Source organism: Lolium perenne, chromosome 3 (assembly GCF_019359855.2).
Source record: "Lolium perenne isolate Kyuss_39 chromosome 3, Kyuss_2.0, whole genome shotgun sequence".
Classification (NCBI taxonomy): domain Eukaryota; kingdom Viridiplantae; phylum Streptophyta; class Magnoliopsida; order Poales; family Poaceae; genus Lolium; species Lolium perenne.
Window position 1 is genome coordinate 76,548,932 of NC_067246.2, and position 16,816 is coordinate 76,565,747.

The following is a 16,816-nucleotide window of genomic DNA, read 5'->3' on the forward strand; positions in this document are numbered from 1 at the left end:
GGATGACATGCGGGTCCCGTGAGCCAGCAGGTTGCTCAACGTTTCAAACGTGGCATGAGATCGAAAGAAAAAGGCAAGTGACCAAATATCAGGATCCAAAAATAATTCAAGAAAAGAAACTTGATTGTACATAGAGGATGACATGCGGGTCCCATGAGTCAGCAGCTTACTCAACGTTTCCAAGGCGGCAGGGGATCAAAAGAAAAAGGAAATAGCCAAAAATCAGAGGGTGAAAAAAATCCAAGAAAATAAACTTTTATAGCACATAGAGGATGACATGCGGGTCCCATGAGCCAGCAGGTTCCTCTACGTTTCAAACGTGGCATGAGATCGAAAGAAAAAGGCAAGTGACAAAATATCAGGAGCCAAAGATAATTCAAGAAAAGAAACTTGATTGTACATAGAGGATGACATGCGGGTCCCATTTAGCAGCAGCGGTATCACCGTTTGAGAGGCGGCAGGGGATCGAAAGAAAAAGGCAAGTGAAAAAAATATGAGGAGCCAAAAATAATTCAAGAAAAGAAAGTTTTATAGTACATAGAGGATGACATGCGGGTCCCATTTAGCAGCAGCGGTATCACCGTTTGAGAGGCGGCAGGGGATCGAAAGAAAAAGGTAAGTGACCAAATATGAGGAGCCAAAAATAATTCAAGAAAAGAAAGTTTTATAGTACATAGAGGATGACATGCGGGTCCCATTTAGCAGCAGCGGTATCACCGTTTGAGAGGCGGCAGGGGATCGAAAGAAAAAGGTAAGTGACCAAATATGAAGTGCCAAAAATAATTCAAGAAAAGAAAGTTTTATAGTACATAGAGGATGACATGCGGGTCCCAGTTAGCAGCAGCGGTATCACCGTTTGAGAGGCGGCAGGGGATCGAAAGAAAAAGGCAAGTGACCAAATTTGAGGTGCCAAAAAAAACTCCAAGAAAAGAAAGTTGATTGCACATAGAGGATGACATGCGGGTCCCATTTAGCAGCAGCGGTCTCAATGTTTCCAAGGCGGCAAGGGATCAAAAGAAAAAGGAAGTAGCCAGAAATCAGGGGGTCAAAAAAAATCCAAGAATAGAAAGAATTTTGGTTCATAGAGGATGACATGCGGGACCCATGATCCTGCATCGTAAACGGCTCGATCGGAGAACGTTGAACGAGATGGCGCGATCGAGAAAAAAAACAATGCCAGAGAGGCTGCCATCTGGGCCCTACATCCCTCGGCGGTGCGGATTTGCGTTGACTCGGCCGGCGAACCCGAGATTTCGAGATGCACCACGTCCCGGGCCACCATACGCGACGTTTTGGCTGTTTTCGTCGGGCTAGGTGGCCTCAAAAACGAGAAAAAAAACGTTTTGACATGCACAACGGACAGACCCAAAATCGTCGGCCATGGTACACCAGCAACCACGGCGCGACTTCAACTTCGTCGGCCATGGCAACTTTTCTTGTAGTGCACCCAGGTGATTCATTAAGGTTGTTAATTTTAATTCTCAATACTCACAATCCAAAAATATCAAAACAGCAGTGGCATTTTGTTATTGCTAAGCACATACTAAGAATACTAGCAATGGTTCAAGGGTGGCTACACACTACTAGGATTGATGAGCATAGCATAACTTTTGAAAACAAAATCCTACCATGCATACTAGTTTGAAAAACACTAATGCATAGTAAAATAGGTAGGAATTGAATGTCACTTGCTTTTTGTAGTTGAAGCGTGTTCACTTCTCTTAATCAAAATACGTGCCTCTCCGTACAAACTATAACATAGAATATAGCACAACATAAACACACAATTCAACAACAACAAAATCAAACAAGACAACAATCGGAAATCGCTCTATGGTACTAAGGTGTGGCACGATGTTTGGCTTGCAAGACATGGCCTTGAGGTGTTGGAATGGCTAAGTCATATGATTCGAAAGAGATGGATTATCCAAGATATAATTGAAGAATCTTTATGCTTTACAAAAGCATGAAAGGGATTTGAAACGGCTTATGTGAGTTGAACCACATAAGTGACAAATAGCGCAACAACAATACTACTGAATAAGTGCGACAACAATTACTCAAAATAGTATGAACTACACATAGGCTTGGGTATAAACAATAGAATTACTCAATTTACTCATTTGTAAGTTGAATAGTTTTAAACCAAGTCAAAGGAGTGAATGAAAATGAATTTGGATAGACACGATATTGGTTCAAGGTAAAGTGTCTAGTGGTATTGGTGTGTGGATGTGATCATGAGTTTCACCTTCACAAAAGAATCATGTTGAGGAAGAAATATAGAAAACAATAATGAATATATACTCAAATTCTCATGTTTGAATTTGAATATTTGCAAAGAGATTCAAATATTTTGGACGGTGGTGCTATTGGATGAAGTACTGTAAACCAAGGCTTATGCAATGGAAAACGCTTACGTTCGGCCGACCGATCGCGCTAAAAAATTGGTTGCTTCTCCCGTGCGCGTCTTTCCGATTGGGCCCACACACCACTCTTTAGCTCCTGCCTTATCCCCTTGCCGTTCCTCAGCCACATGTTTCCAAGTCTCTCTTCGTCTCTCATCTCTCTGTTCTCTAATCTTTGATCTCTCTTCTCCCGGTGGTTTCGCACATGGCCGCCGCCCCGGCACCTAGGACTTAAGCCGGTGTAGACCACCACACACCATTGTTGCCTTCTCACCTAGGCCGCCTCCCACTACGCCCCATCACGTTTCCATGTCGAAGAGCTTGAAATGTCGTGGTGGAAGGAAGGGGCTTCGCCGGTGGGGATGCTACGAGGCGGCCCCTCTTCCTCCCGTGGCGAGGCATCCCCTTCTCCTCCTGCAGCGAGGCCGGTCAAGCTCCTCCCCAGGTGAGGTCATCCCTGCTTCTCCCCCCTTCGTCCTGCTACAGTGCAGGGAGGGGCAGGTGCTACCAGCCTATCTCCTGATAATGTAGTTTTATTTAATTAATTGTGGTGATAAAGTTATTCATTATTGTTGTAAAGTACTAAATCATTTTGTTGTGAAGATTTCTAGCAAGGTAAACTGTGAACGTGTTGGATTTTTGTTGTAAATACCGATTCTCTTTTGTTGTTTTTATGGATAGATATTATTGTAAAAGTATCAGTAATTTGTTTAAAGATTTTTTTAGAAATCAGCTGCAGATAAATTTTCCAGGGGAAATATTTTTAAATGTTCTAATCGTCATTATTTTCCGTGGGAAACGGTTGTGATTATTGTTGTAAATGTCTCTATATTGTGATGCAAACAGATTTTCTCAGACTAGGGAAACGTTGATTTTGTTAATTATTTTTTGTTGTAAATGATGGTGGTTAATGTTGTAAATAACTATATAATATGGTGCAAAGAGAAATTTCAGATTGGGTTAATGTTGTTTTGTTAGTAATTTTTGTTGTAAAAGATGGTGGTTAAATTTGCAAATGACTATTATTTAAAATTTGTAATGCGACATTGATTTTTGTCTACACCTGCGTTGTGGTGGGTTTTTGCTGCAAGGTATGCGAGTTGTTTATTCGGAAGATGTGGGAAGGAGAGGAGAGTGGACAATGCCTTTTTCGGGGATACCATGTGGATGACGTCAGGGGAAAGCGACATTTACTGGCCGGGACCATCCAACGGTCTCAGCTGTGTCATCCAACGGCGCGCGCATGACCAGTTTTACGCCCAAATCGGTCGGCCGACGCCTAGCGCCCCCCCTTATGCAATTGACATAGTGTGACAACACTTATCAGAGTAGCACAAGGTCACACCTAGCATTGGATATGAACTAATGATATATTGAACTACTCAAGTAACTCATTTGAAAATTGAATAGTTCGAACTAAGCGGAAGGATTGAATGGCATGAGGTTGTATATGCATGAATGATATCGGGATTTGGTACAAAGGTTCATCACATGTGATATGGTGTAGAGTATCTCCACCCTACTAAAACAAGGTAAAAATCTAAACTAGGACATGTCACACTTTACTCAACCAACTCAATTGTTATTTGAATAATATGAACTAGACAACCAGGGGTAAGTATGCATTATCTGTGAACATGATAAAGAATTATTTGTCGAAATCCGACGGATAGAACTTAAGATATGAATTTTACAAAATTATACCGAATCGGCTACAGATTTAATGGTGTACGAAAAGTTGTCCGAGCAAGTTGCTCGGATGGAAAAACTTCCTATATGAAAGTTGTAGAGTGTCTAATTACAAACTTAACGGAAGAACCATTATTCTAAACGGAAGTGTAGATCTAAAAAATAGAATTGCAAATCTACGTAAAAAGAGCGAAAATAGAATTATTACCGCGCAAGGGATTCATCGAGTCGCGGCGTTTCCCAAAATAGCATTGCGGATGTTGCGTCCCGTGCGTTACACCATCTGACGCAGTTGTTACACCATCTGACGCAGTTACCATCTGCCGCGAACTGCGTCGCGAGAGAGCAGTGCTGCGCGCGGAGAGAGAGGGGAGAGGTGTCGGTCGCCTTGTGGTGTGCTGGGGAGGTTCCCTAGGTGGGTATTTATAGGCTGAAATCAGAGAGAGATTTGTTTAGAGAGGCGAGGTGGGACTAAAGAAAAGGAAAACGGGGGCACGTCGTGCAGCGCGCGGTCGCGGGTGTGGGAGCTGGCGCGGGTGGGGCTGGCGTTGGGCCAGGGAGCGGCCTGGGGCGCTGCTGGGCCGGAAAAAAAAGAAAAAGGGCAGGGCAGGGGAGGCGTGGGCGAGGTGGTGGGGAGGTGGGCTGGGGCGACATGGGCCGCGGCGGGCGACGCCGTGCTGCCTGCCGCGCGCGGGCGAGCAGGGCCGGGCCAGTTGCGCGGGCTGGGTCGTTCGGCCTGGCCGCTTTCTTTCTTTTTTTTTCAGAAAATGAAAATATATTTTTGGAGGCTTAAAAATAATCGGAAAAATGCAAATGAGGTACTGTTGGATTCGTTATGAAAAATGTTTCAATATGAGACTAAATTTGGAATAAAAATATAAACTTTATAAAATCAAAATTTGACACACATGTCTATGTGGCTATAGTGCCCTCTTAGGGTTTAAATCGTTTTCTCAACTAAATAATTTTATAAGTTTCGAAACCTCCGAACAAAATAGAGTATTGTTCGCAAATATTTGGAAACCAACATTTTAGAAAATACTTTTATATAACTCCAAAAAAAATTATTCTTTGTGAATTTTCAATCATTTTCAAACAATCAAGGATCAAATTTATTTTAGTTTACATTCCAAAATTTTGAAAATTTCGGGATGTGACAGACTACCACTCTTAAAAGAAATCTCGTCCTCGAGATTTGAGAAAGGCTAGAAAGAAAAGGTTTTGGGCTCAGGTCTTCTAATGGGTTCATACTCACTATTGATTCTTTTCCGAACATCTCCGAGGAAATTTCAGAAGTTAACCTCGGGCTTTGAAAACGTTACACTAAACCATATGCGGTTATACCATCAACGGTATCCATTCTTATGAGGGTACTCATCCCATGGGTATTATATTTTACTTGACTATAACCAGGGGGAACTCCTTGTGATACCATCTCCAAGTACCATCTCATGCGACATCTCGTATAATCAATAATCTAAGGGTATGGCTTCTACCACCCTTAAAAGCAACTTTTGTAGATGGTTTTGGGTCCTGGGTCTTGGGTTTAGGCTAAGCTCTTCTTGGATATGACTTGGCACATCCGAGGATATGACTTAACCTCGGGTCATCTTTTGAAAACATCTATGGCTTAGGGCTTCTGAGTTAATATCCAATAGGCGAATATCTATTCACATATAGTGAACCACATATCTCTCCAAGGTGAGTCGAATAGGTTTCCTTCATAGAAGGGCTTCTAATCCAAATGTTTAGTTTTTGAACTAGTTTTAATACATCACTCCTTGGGTCAAACGAAAGACCAACATGAGATTACTTCAAGGCATCCTTCATATTCTTACTTGTCGGTGTCATCGACGGTCTTCCGCTATTCTTCATCTAGTGGTTGGATCTTCAAACTCACCATAGTCCTATGGTTGGCAGCACTTGCCTACTATAAAGGCATAATATCTATTCATCATATGGTTCAGACTTATCAGCGACATATCTCTTGTAGGTATGTCTCTCTAGATTTACCATTCCTCATACAAGAGCGAGCAATATGAGTAGTCGTCATGGGGGCCAATCCATGCCGCACCCAATCATTTTCTTGTTTTCAGTTTGGTATATCTCGTATTCTAACTCTTGGTCAACCTCATGAGTTTGACAAAATAATAATAAAAAATCCATGGAGATTTGAATCATTGTTTCAATCCCCATTATTGAATTGTTTAGAAAACATTTCTATCGATCCCTAGCTAGGGTTTTGCGTATCTCACAAACTATACTTCTTCATCTTGACAGGAAATATCAAGGTTGGGTTCCCTAGTGTTGTCTTCATGGCGAGTTGCCGAGATACCATTCTTTGGGTTGGGTATAGACGAGAATAGATAGAAAGATCTAAAGAAGATTTCCTACCCAACCACATCAGATCAAGGCAATTCGGTAAACAACAATCATCTAACAAGCATCACGCAACATGGTTCAAACAACATAGTATGGTCGTACCACAACTTGGTAAGATCAGTACTTTGTTATTTTATCATTGGTTCGCTAAAAGAGAACTAATGATGGTCTAGTCTATTTCTATATTGGATGCATCAAGTTTCTATTCTAGTCCTTCGGTGTATCTTCGTGTGTTGTGCAATTTGCATCGGAGTCTTTCTTCAAATCTTCGTTGGTCTTCTATGAAACACTTCTTGTAGAGTCGAAGAATATCACATGAAGCATTAGTCCCTGACTTCAGGTACAAGGTCATCACCTCTACTTCCTTGATGGTTTCAGGGGGTAGGCCATCTAAAGAAAAGAGGAAACAATTTTTGAAAACGGAGTAGGCGAGAATACTAGAAGTTCAAAATCCAAACATATTTTTAATTGAAATAGGATTAGACAAAATTTTCATCCTAGGGTCTTCCTATTTCTAATCCAAACCTAGGGTCTCGATCCTACAGGCAACACTATGCTCTCATACCATTCTGTAGCACCCTACCTTTTAATAAAGGCAAGATACCTGTGTATAGTGCTATTCCCGGGATCACTGATAGCACACACATTACAAAATATAGTAATCATTGCAATAGTATCAAATTACTACATCTTTGATCCAAAGGGTAAAGTAAAACCTTACAATTTGCATAGTCACATGGACTAGCTCATATGAAATGTTCAGAATAAACACAGCGGGAAGTAAATCAGCAATGAGCCTTCATCATCTTCATGTGCCACAGTCAGTCATGTTGGAATGTAGACTCGAGATCCTACCACGTACCTCTCCTCAGAAAATCCTGCACGTTTGAATATGCAGCCCCACCGATGGAGGTCAGTACAATGATGTACTGGCAAATGACACTTATATGGTGGCAGTTTTTAGGCATGACTATCCACATGATATTTGGCTAGTGGAGTTTAGGCAAATTTGCATAAAGCCAATTTTATCCTACATTTTATTTAAAACAAAACATTTTACAAAACTTGTAATGATGTCATAAAAAGTACCATGGTTACATCTCCCAGGCACTATTCGACAGTTGCTACCCAAAATTTTAACTTATTCAGAAAGGGTGATGAGATTCCTCCGTACATTCCCTGCCTAGTAGCTCAAATTATCCATAACCAGGGACACAGCTAAGATCTTAGGTTTAACTCTCGAGAGGTTGCGCTCTTTACCCACAATTCGCAACCAAGCCTTTTTGCCAAAATTCTTCATCTTCATTAAGGCCAGGACGAGGTCACTACGAAGCTTTTCTTTAGTAGCCCCTCTACCTACCGGATCCGCCCGTACCCAGAAACTCCACCCACGGGCGGTACCCTAGGCGAGGTTTCCCACTAAGTACTTAGCCAAGACAGAGCCCATATGGTATTGTGGTTGCACTGGAAGCTATCTAAAACATGGACGACATAATAATCTCTTTAATCCTGGGTGGCAACAACTATTTAACCGCGCGCTCTTAGGCACCCACCCGTCCACTGGTTCATCCCCAGGGATTGGAGTCCTGAGCACCCGCCCACCACTCAACCAATCCACACAGGTGATTCATTAAGGTTGTTAATTTTAATTCTTAATACTCACAATCCAAGAATATCAAAACAGCAGTGGCATTTTGTTATTGCTAAGCATACTAAGAATACTAGCAATAGTTCAAGGGTGGCTACACACTACTAGGATTGATGAGCATAGCACAACTTTTGAAAACAAAATCCTACCATGCATACTAGTTTGAAAAACACTAATGCATAGTAAAATAGGTAGGAATTGAATGTCACTTGCCTTTTTGTAGTTGAAGCGCGTTCACTTCTCTTAATCAAAATACGTGCCTCTCCGTACAAACTATAACATAGAGTATAGCACAACAAAAACACAGAATTCAACAACAACAAAATCAAACAAGACAACAATCGGAAATCGCTCTATGGTACTAAGGTGTGGCACGAGGTTTGGCTTGCAAGACATGGCCTTGAGGTGTTGGAATGGCTAAGTCATATGATTCGAAAGAGATGGATTATCCAAGATATAATTGAAGAATCTTTATGCTTTACAAAAGCATGAAAGGGATTTGAAACGGCTTATGTGAGTTGAACCACATAAGTGAAAAATAGTGAACAACAATACTACTGAATAAGTGCGACAACAATTACTCAAAATAGTATGAACTACACATAGGATTGGGTATAAACAATAGAATTACTCAATTTACTCATTTGTAAGTTGAATAGTTTTAAACCAAGTCAAAGGAGTGAATGAAAATGAATTTGGATAGACACGATATTGGTTCAAGGTAAAGTGTCTAGTGATATTGGTGTGTGGATGTGATCATGAGTTTCACCTTCACAAAAGAATCATGTTGAGGAAGAAATATAGAAAACAATAATGAATATATACTCAAATTCTCATGTTTGAATTTGAATATTTGCAATGCGATTCAAATATTTTGGACGGTGGTGCTATTGGATGAAGTACTGTAAACCAAGGCTTATGCAATTGACATAGTGTGACAACACTTATCAGAGTAGCACAAGGTCACACCTAGCATTGGATATGAACTAATGATATATTGAACTACTCAAGTAACTCATTTGAAAATTGAATAGTTCGAACTAAGCGGAAGGATTGAATGGCATGAGGTTGTATATGCATGAATGATATCGGGATTTGGTTCGCGGAGCCTAATGGGTAACAAAGGTTCATCACATGTGATATGGTGTAGAGTATCTCCACCCTACTAAAACAAGGTAAAAATCTAAACTAGGACATGTCACACTTTACTCAAACAACTCAATTGTTATTTGAATAATATGAACTAGACTAGCAGGGGTAAGTATGCATTATCTGTGAACATGATAAAGAATTATTTGTCGAAATCCGACGGATAGAACTTAAGATATGAATTTTACAAAATTATACCGAATCGGCTACAGATTTAATGGTGTACGAAAAGTTGTCCGAGCAAGTTGCTCGGATGGAAAAACTTCCTATATGAAAGTTGTAGAGTGTCTAATTAAAAACTTAACGAGGAAGAACCATCTATTATATTATTAAAATGAAAGACAACCAATGGTGGAGATTTGACTTGGATCTGCAAACGGTGGAGATTTCCAAGCCATATAGATCGACCAAAGCGCGATCTTATCCTGTACCCAGCAGAATCGAGCGACAAAAGAAAAAAACGACATTAAAAAACGAACCCTAACACCAATCTGACGGAAGGAGGAACTATAAGCCGCCATGGCCTTGAGCTGATCGAGGGAGGCAACGAGAAAAGGACACTTCTCAAAGGCACAAGCGCGACCCTCCCAGGCGGCAGCCAAAGGTAACTACGCAACGCCAACCTTCAAACCATGGTCTGAGCTTCGGCTTCCTCAATTCTCTACGTAGGAAAAGCTGTTCTTTGCGTGCAATTGAAATTTGTACAGTTTCGGCGCTCATCAATTCAATCGAGAAGTTTAGCAGCTCAGAAATTCCATCTAGAAGAGGAGATCCACCTAGGTAAAGTTGTTCTTTGCATGCACTTGAAAAATCTACAGGTCCAGTGTTTAGCAATTGCAACGAGAAGAGGAGAGAACAGCAGATGCCGCCATTCGTGGATGGTCGTGTCCTTCAGGCGGCTCTCCGCAAGACGCACTAATTCTTGGTAAAGTAGCCGCCTCATGTTTTTCTTTTTGGTACAAATCAGAATAAGACGCTCTTGCATCTCTGAGTAAGTTTAGCAGCTCAGAAATTCCATCTAGAAGAGGAGATCCACCTAGGTAAAGTTGTTCTTTGCATGCACTTGAAAAATCTACAGGTCCAGTGTTCAGCAATTGCAACGAGAAGAGGAAAGAACAGCAGATGCCGCCGTTCGTGGATGGTCATGTCCTTCAGGCGGCTCTCGGCAAGATGCACTAATTTCTTGGTAAAGTAGTCCGCCTCATGTTTTCCTTTTTGGTACAGATCAGAATAGGACGTTCTTGCCTCTCTGAGTAAAATCCCCATGTTAATTGTCAGATTAGAGAAGAGCGCCTAAAAGTTCTCGGCAGATCATGATACTGCAGATGTAGAACATAATCTTATCTCAACATAGAAGGATCGAGACATCACAGCAGGTTAGATGTAAAACACTGATTTAATTGTCAAGCTGCAACGATACGTTGTTTTTTCTTTTCTTGAGCAATTAGCACCGTATGGTGATTGGGAGCTGCTGTCATTCTCATCTCAGTTCTCACGTACAATATGGTGGTCATGATCCTCCTCTTGGAATCTGAGAATTGATGGCTTAAGAGGCACTAGCAAGGATCAGAATAGAGAGACTAACCCCACTCTTCCAAATAGTAAACTTGATCATTAAGTTCGTGTGGCATTCCAGGTTCATCAGGCACTACAAGATCGACTGACTGTTGCTTCATCAGAGTGTGAGGTATGCGTTCAAGTTCATGAGGTGTAAAATCTCATCTATGTTTTTAGGTTTATATAGAAATGGAAAGGGTATAACTAATTACCATGCTAAACTTCGGTTCAAGGTCAAAGTTGAATCATGAAAACAAACAAGGTACCAAGAAGGCCCAACTTTCTCAACCAGTTTGTCTTGGGCAAGTTGGTTTTCATCTCTGGCCTGATGAATGATGATGGTGGTCAATGGCCACATGGGAATTAGGTGAGTATATACGATATAAATAACTTTCAAGCTGCAGGCCTCCAAGACGTCTTCGGTTGTTTCCAATCGACTGAGCAATGATCTAAACAGAGAGCAAATGTTGCCATGCAGATTTAGACCTGGCAATGAATGGTTTCTAAACGAGAAAAACAATTTGTATAGCCGGCGTTCATGGCGGTAGAACTCCAGATGACTGCAGCGTGCAGTGTCTAGCAATTGGAGCAAGCTCGCTAAATCCGTCAGCCATGAAAGATCCCTATGACAGGGGTTCATGGTGGCGGTCATATAACCGATGTAGTGCATATAGAGGACATGGTCGCTGAGGCCACAGCCCAGCACACAGTTATATACCAATGCGTCTGGACGGTATGTTTCCTTTTAATTGCTTCTTATGTTAAAGCGAGTGGACTTTTGGAGCAGGTGCTTGGTGAGCACCCGTATCCATACCGTGTATACTGCGTCAAGATTCGTGCAAATTCTTTTTTTCCCCTCTCAAACAATTTCTCATTTTTGTATCTCTCGCACCACACATTGTTTGAACAAAAAAAAATTGCAGATCACTTAAACATAACAATTAGAACATGGGAAAAATATTTTGGATTTTTTATTTCATTGTGTAAATATATATTTCAAGAATTTATTTTGAATTTTAAATAATTTGAAATTTGAAATTGCACAAAAAAATTCCGAGCTATTTTTTTATCATTCCATTTGTTATTTTTTAGTGAATTGCAAAAAAATCAAATCAAAATATTACATAATTTGAGAGATATAAAAAAGAGAAAATGAAAAAGTGTGAGGGTGCGCAGAGCGCACCTGCTCTCTCACACTTTTCCCTATGTTAAATTGCATAGCAGAAATTAATCAGCTCTTATCTCATGCAAAAAACAGTTAAATACTTTTAGAACTATAGGGAAAAACTTCAGAACTTATGATTGTATCCGGCCAGATTGCTTACAAAAACTGAATCGGTATCCACACACACTATAGTAGATCGATTCATCATATCCCGGCTTAACATCTTCGATTGCATCACAGATCGATCATCATGCAGTACGAATCTGCGATCTATTGTCCATCACACTGACCGAGCTGCGTGCATGCGATGCATCAACATCCCAGGCCAGTTTCAGCAGCGGAGATAAAGTGAAGTGCTTGGCTAAGTGTGAGTCAGTAAATCCAGACGTGGCAGAAAATCAGCGTTAGGTTATGGACAGTCGTACCATCAGCCTATTATTTTACACGGATTAACTTGACCAAACTATGTCAGGTCTACAAGCTAAGCACGACGGCCCATCAATAATCAATTTTATTGACAAATGCACCGGCGAGATCGGACCATCCGCAGCAGCTCATCATGCAAATGCTTCCATTGTCAAAATCTCAATATAATGTTGAGCAAAATAAGATGCTAAGGTATATTTTTCTCTCTTCTCTTGGGCACTATTTTTCATTCACTGAATTGCCAGAGAGGGAAGTCTACAAGTAGATTAATATATTTAATTTGTTGCAGGTTTCTTCGTATAATTATTATTTAGACTATGCTGATGTTGGATATACTTTATTTATTGTTGGATTGTCTCAAAAGATCTTCAGTCATTCGTCGTGAACGACTGATCCACGATCTGAAATACCGTTTAAATACAATTATGCAGAGCAATGGAAGATTTATTCTGAGTCTAGCACCAGAGATGACATTATAGATGACACACTAATTTCGCATGCAGGTAAGTATATGTTGTTTGTGATCCTAAAATTGTAGTTGTGAAGGGAATTTTGGAGGCAGAAAATGCGTATGAATGGTATATGTAGAAGAAGATATATTTTAAGAGTATTCTGAATCAAGTCCCAATACGGTACCCATTTTCCATGACATCTTATATATAAAAAAGGTGCGAGAACATGGGAGATTTCAGAGTTGTGATAATCTTCTATCCTTTGGTCTTTGTAAACTGAGGTAAGGTATATTTGTTCACTTACAATAGTTGTCTATTTCATACTCACGGATCATGTGCACGGTATTGCCACTTCAAATACAAGAAAAATAGGATTACCAATCATAATTGGAAAATTCTTCTTATAATATATAGTTATCCAAATATAATGACACCTAAGTATTTACTTTCTTATGCTAACTGCTTCTGAAATTATTTCAGTCAGACTGCGTAGTGCGCCATACTGTAAATCATATATCAAAGTAAGATGTTGGCACGTACGAGTTCCACTCTCAACTGAATTATATTTTCTACTGCATGATGCTAGGATCCAAAATTTAGCGAAGAGCACAGAAGATTGAGTATATATGTACACATATAATGTCATGGATTTTGTTACTACAAATATTATCAGTTTTGAAACTACATCACACGGTTAAAAAAATTATAATGCATTCGGTGAAGATAGATGGATTGGAAAGACCAATTTTATCACATGAAAGTAAAACAAGGCTAGCCGTGCAGTATGCACGGGCCACCCTGCTAGTTATTCTAAACGGAGGTGTAGATCTAAAAAAATAGAATTGCAAATCTACGTAAAAAGAGCGAAAATAGAATTATTACCGCGCAAGGGATTCATCGAGTCACGGCGTTTCCCAAAATAGCATTGCGGATGTTGCGTCTCGTGCGTTACACCATCTGACGTAGTTGTTACACCATCTGCCGCGAACTGCGTCGCGAGAGAGCAGCGCTGCGCGCGGAGAGAGAGGGGAGAGGTGTCGGTCGCCTTGTGGTGTGCTGGGGATGTTCCCTAGGTGGGTATTTATAGGCTGAAATTAGAGAGAGATTTGTTTAGAGAGGCGAGGTGGGACTAAAGAAAAGGAAAACGGGGGCACGTCGTGCAGCGCGCGGTCGCGGGTGTGGGAGTTGGCGCGGGTGGGGCTGGCGTTGGGCCAGGGAGCGGCCTGGGGCGCTGCTGGGCCAGAAAAAAAAGGAAAAGGGTAGGGCAGGGGAGGCGTGGGCGAGGTGGTGGGGAGGTGGGCCAGGGCGACATGGGCCGTGGCGGGCGACGCCGTGCTGCCTGCCGCGCGCGGGCGAGCAGGGCCAGGCCAGCTGTGCGGGCTGGGTCGGTCGGCCTGGCCGCTTTCTTTCTTTTTTTTCAAAAAATGAAAAAATATTTTTGGAGGCTTAAAAATAATCGGAAAAATGCAAATGAGGTACTGTTGGATTCGTTATGAAAAATGTTTCAATATGAGACTAAATTTGGAATAAAAATATAAACTTTATAAAATCAAAATTTGACATACATGTCTATGTGGCTATAGTGCCCTTTTAGGGTTTAAATCGTTTTCTCAACTAAATAATTTTATAAGTTTCGAAACCTCCGAACAAAATAGAGTATTGTTCGCAAATATTTGGAAACCAACATTTTAGAAAATAATTTTATATAACTCCAAAAAGTTTTTATTCTTTGTGAATTTTCAATCAATTTCAAACAATCAAGGATCAAATTTATTTTAGTTTACATTCCAAAATTTTGAAAATTTCGGGATGTGACAGACTACCACTCTTAAAAGAAATCTCGTCCTCGAGATTTGAGAAAGGCTAGAAAGAAAAGGTTTTGGGCTCAGGTCTTCTAATGGGTTCATACTCACTATTGATTCTTTTCCGAACATCTCCGAGGAAATTTCAGAAGTTAACCTCGGGCTTTGAAAACGTTACACTAAACCATATGCGGTTATACCATCAACGGTATCCATTCTTATGAGGGTACTCATCCCATGGGTATTCTATTTTACTTGACTATAACCAGGGGGAACTCCTTGTGATACCATCTCCAAGTACCATCTCATGCGACATCTCGTATAATCCATAATCTAAGGGTATGGCTTCTACCACCCTTAAAAGCAACTTTTGTAGATGGTTTTGGGTCTTGGGTCTTGGCTTTAGGCTAAGCTCTTCTTGGATATGACTTGGCACATCTGAGGATATGACTTAACCTCGGGTCATCTTTTGAAAACATCTATGGCTTAGGGCTTCTGAGTTAATATCCAATATGCGAATATCTATTCACATATAGTGAACCACATATCTCTCCAAGGTGAGTCGAATAGGTTTCCTTCATAGAAGGGCTTCTAATCCAAATGTTTAGTTGTTGAACTACTTTTAATACTGATGGGTCACTCCTTGGGTCAAACGAAAGACCAACATGAGATTACTTCAAGGCATCCTTCATATTCTTACTTGTCGGTGTCATCGACGGTCTTCCGCTATTCTTCATCTAGTGGTTGGATCTTCAAACTCACCGTAGTCCTACGGTTGGTAGCACTTGCCTACTATAAAGGCATAATATCTATTCATCATATGGTTCAGGCTTATCAGCGACGTCTCTCTTGTAGGTATGTCTCTCTATATTTACCATTCCTCATACAAGAGCGAGCAATATGAGTAGTCGTCATGGGGGCCAATCCATGCCACACCCAATCATTTTCTTGTTTTCAGTTTGGTATATCTCTTATTCTAACTCTTGGTCAACCTCACGAGTTTGACAAAATAATAATAATAAATCAATGGAGATTTGAATCAATGTTTCAATCCCCATTATTGAATTGTTTTGAAAACATTTCTATCGATCCCTAGCTAGGGTTTTGCGTATCTCACAAACTATACTTCTTCATCTAGATAGGAAATATCAAGGTTAGTTTCCCTAGTGTTGTCTTCATGGCGAGTTGCCGAGATAACATTCTCTGGGTTGGGTATAGATGAGAATAGATAGAAAGATCTAAAGAAGATTTCCTACCCAACCACATTAGATCTAGGCAATTCGGTAAACAACAATCATCTAACAAGCATCAAGCAACATGGTTCAAACAACATAGTATGGTCGTACCACAACTTGGTAAGATCAGTACTTTGTTATTTTATCGTTGGTTCGCTAAAAGAGAACTAATGGTGGTCTAGTCTATTTCTATATTGGATGCATTAAGTTTCTATTCTAGTCCTTCGGTGTATCTTCGTGTGTTGTGCAATTTGCATCGGAGTCTTTCTTCAAATCTTCGTTGGTCTTCTATGAAACACTTCTTGTAGAGTCGAAGAATATCACATGAAGCATTAGTCCCTGACTTCAGGTACAAGGTCATCATCTCTACTTCCTTGATGGTTTCAGGGGGTAGGCCATCTAAAGAAAAGAGGAAATATATTTGAAAACGGAGTAGGCGAGAATACTAGAAGTTCAAAATCCAAACATATTTTTAATTGAAATAGGATTAGACAAAATTTTCATCCTAGGGTCTTCCTATTTCTAATCCAAACCTAGGGTCTCGATCCTACAGGCAACACTATGCTCTCATACCATTCTGTAGCACCCTACCTTTTAATAAAGGCAAGATACCTGTGTATAGTGCTATTCCCGAGATCACTGATAGCACACACATTACAAAATATAGTAATCATTGCAATAGTATCAAATTACTACATCTTTGATCCAAAGGGTAAAGTAAAACCTTACAATTTGCATAGTCACATGGACTAGCTCATATGAAATGTTCAGAATAAACACAGCGGAAAGTAAATCAGCAATGAGCCTTCATCATCTTCATGTGCCACAGGCAGTCATGTTGGAATGTAGACTCGAGATCCTACCACGTACCTCTCCTCAGAAAATCCTGCACGTTTGAATTTGCAG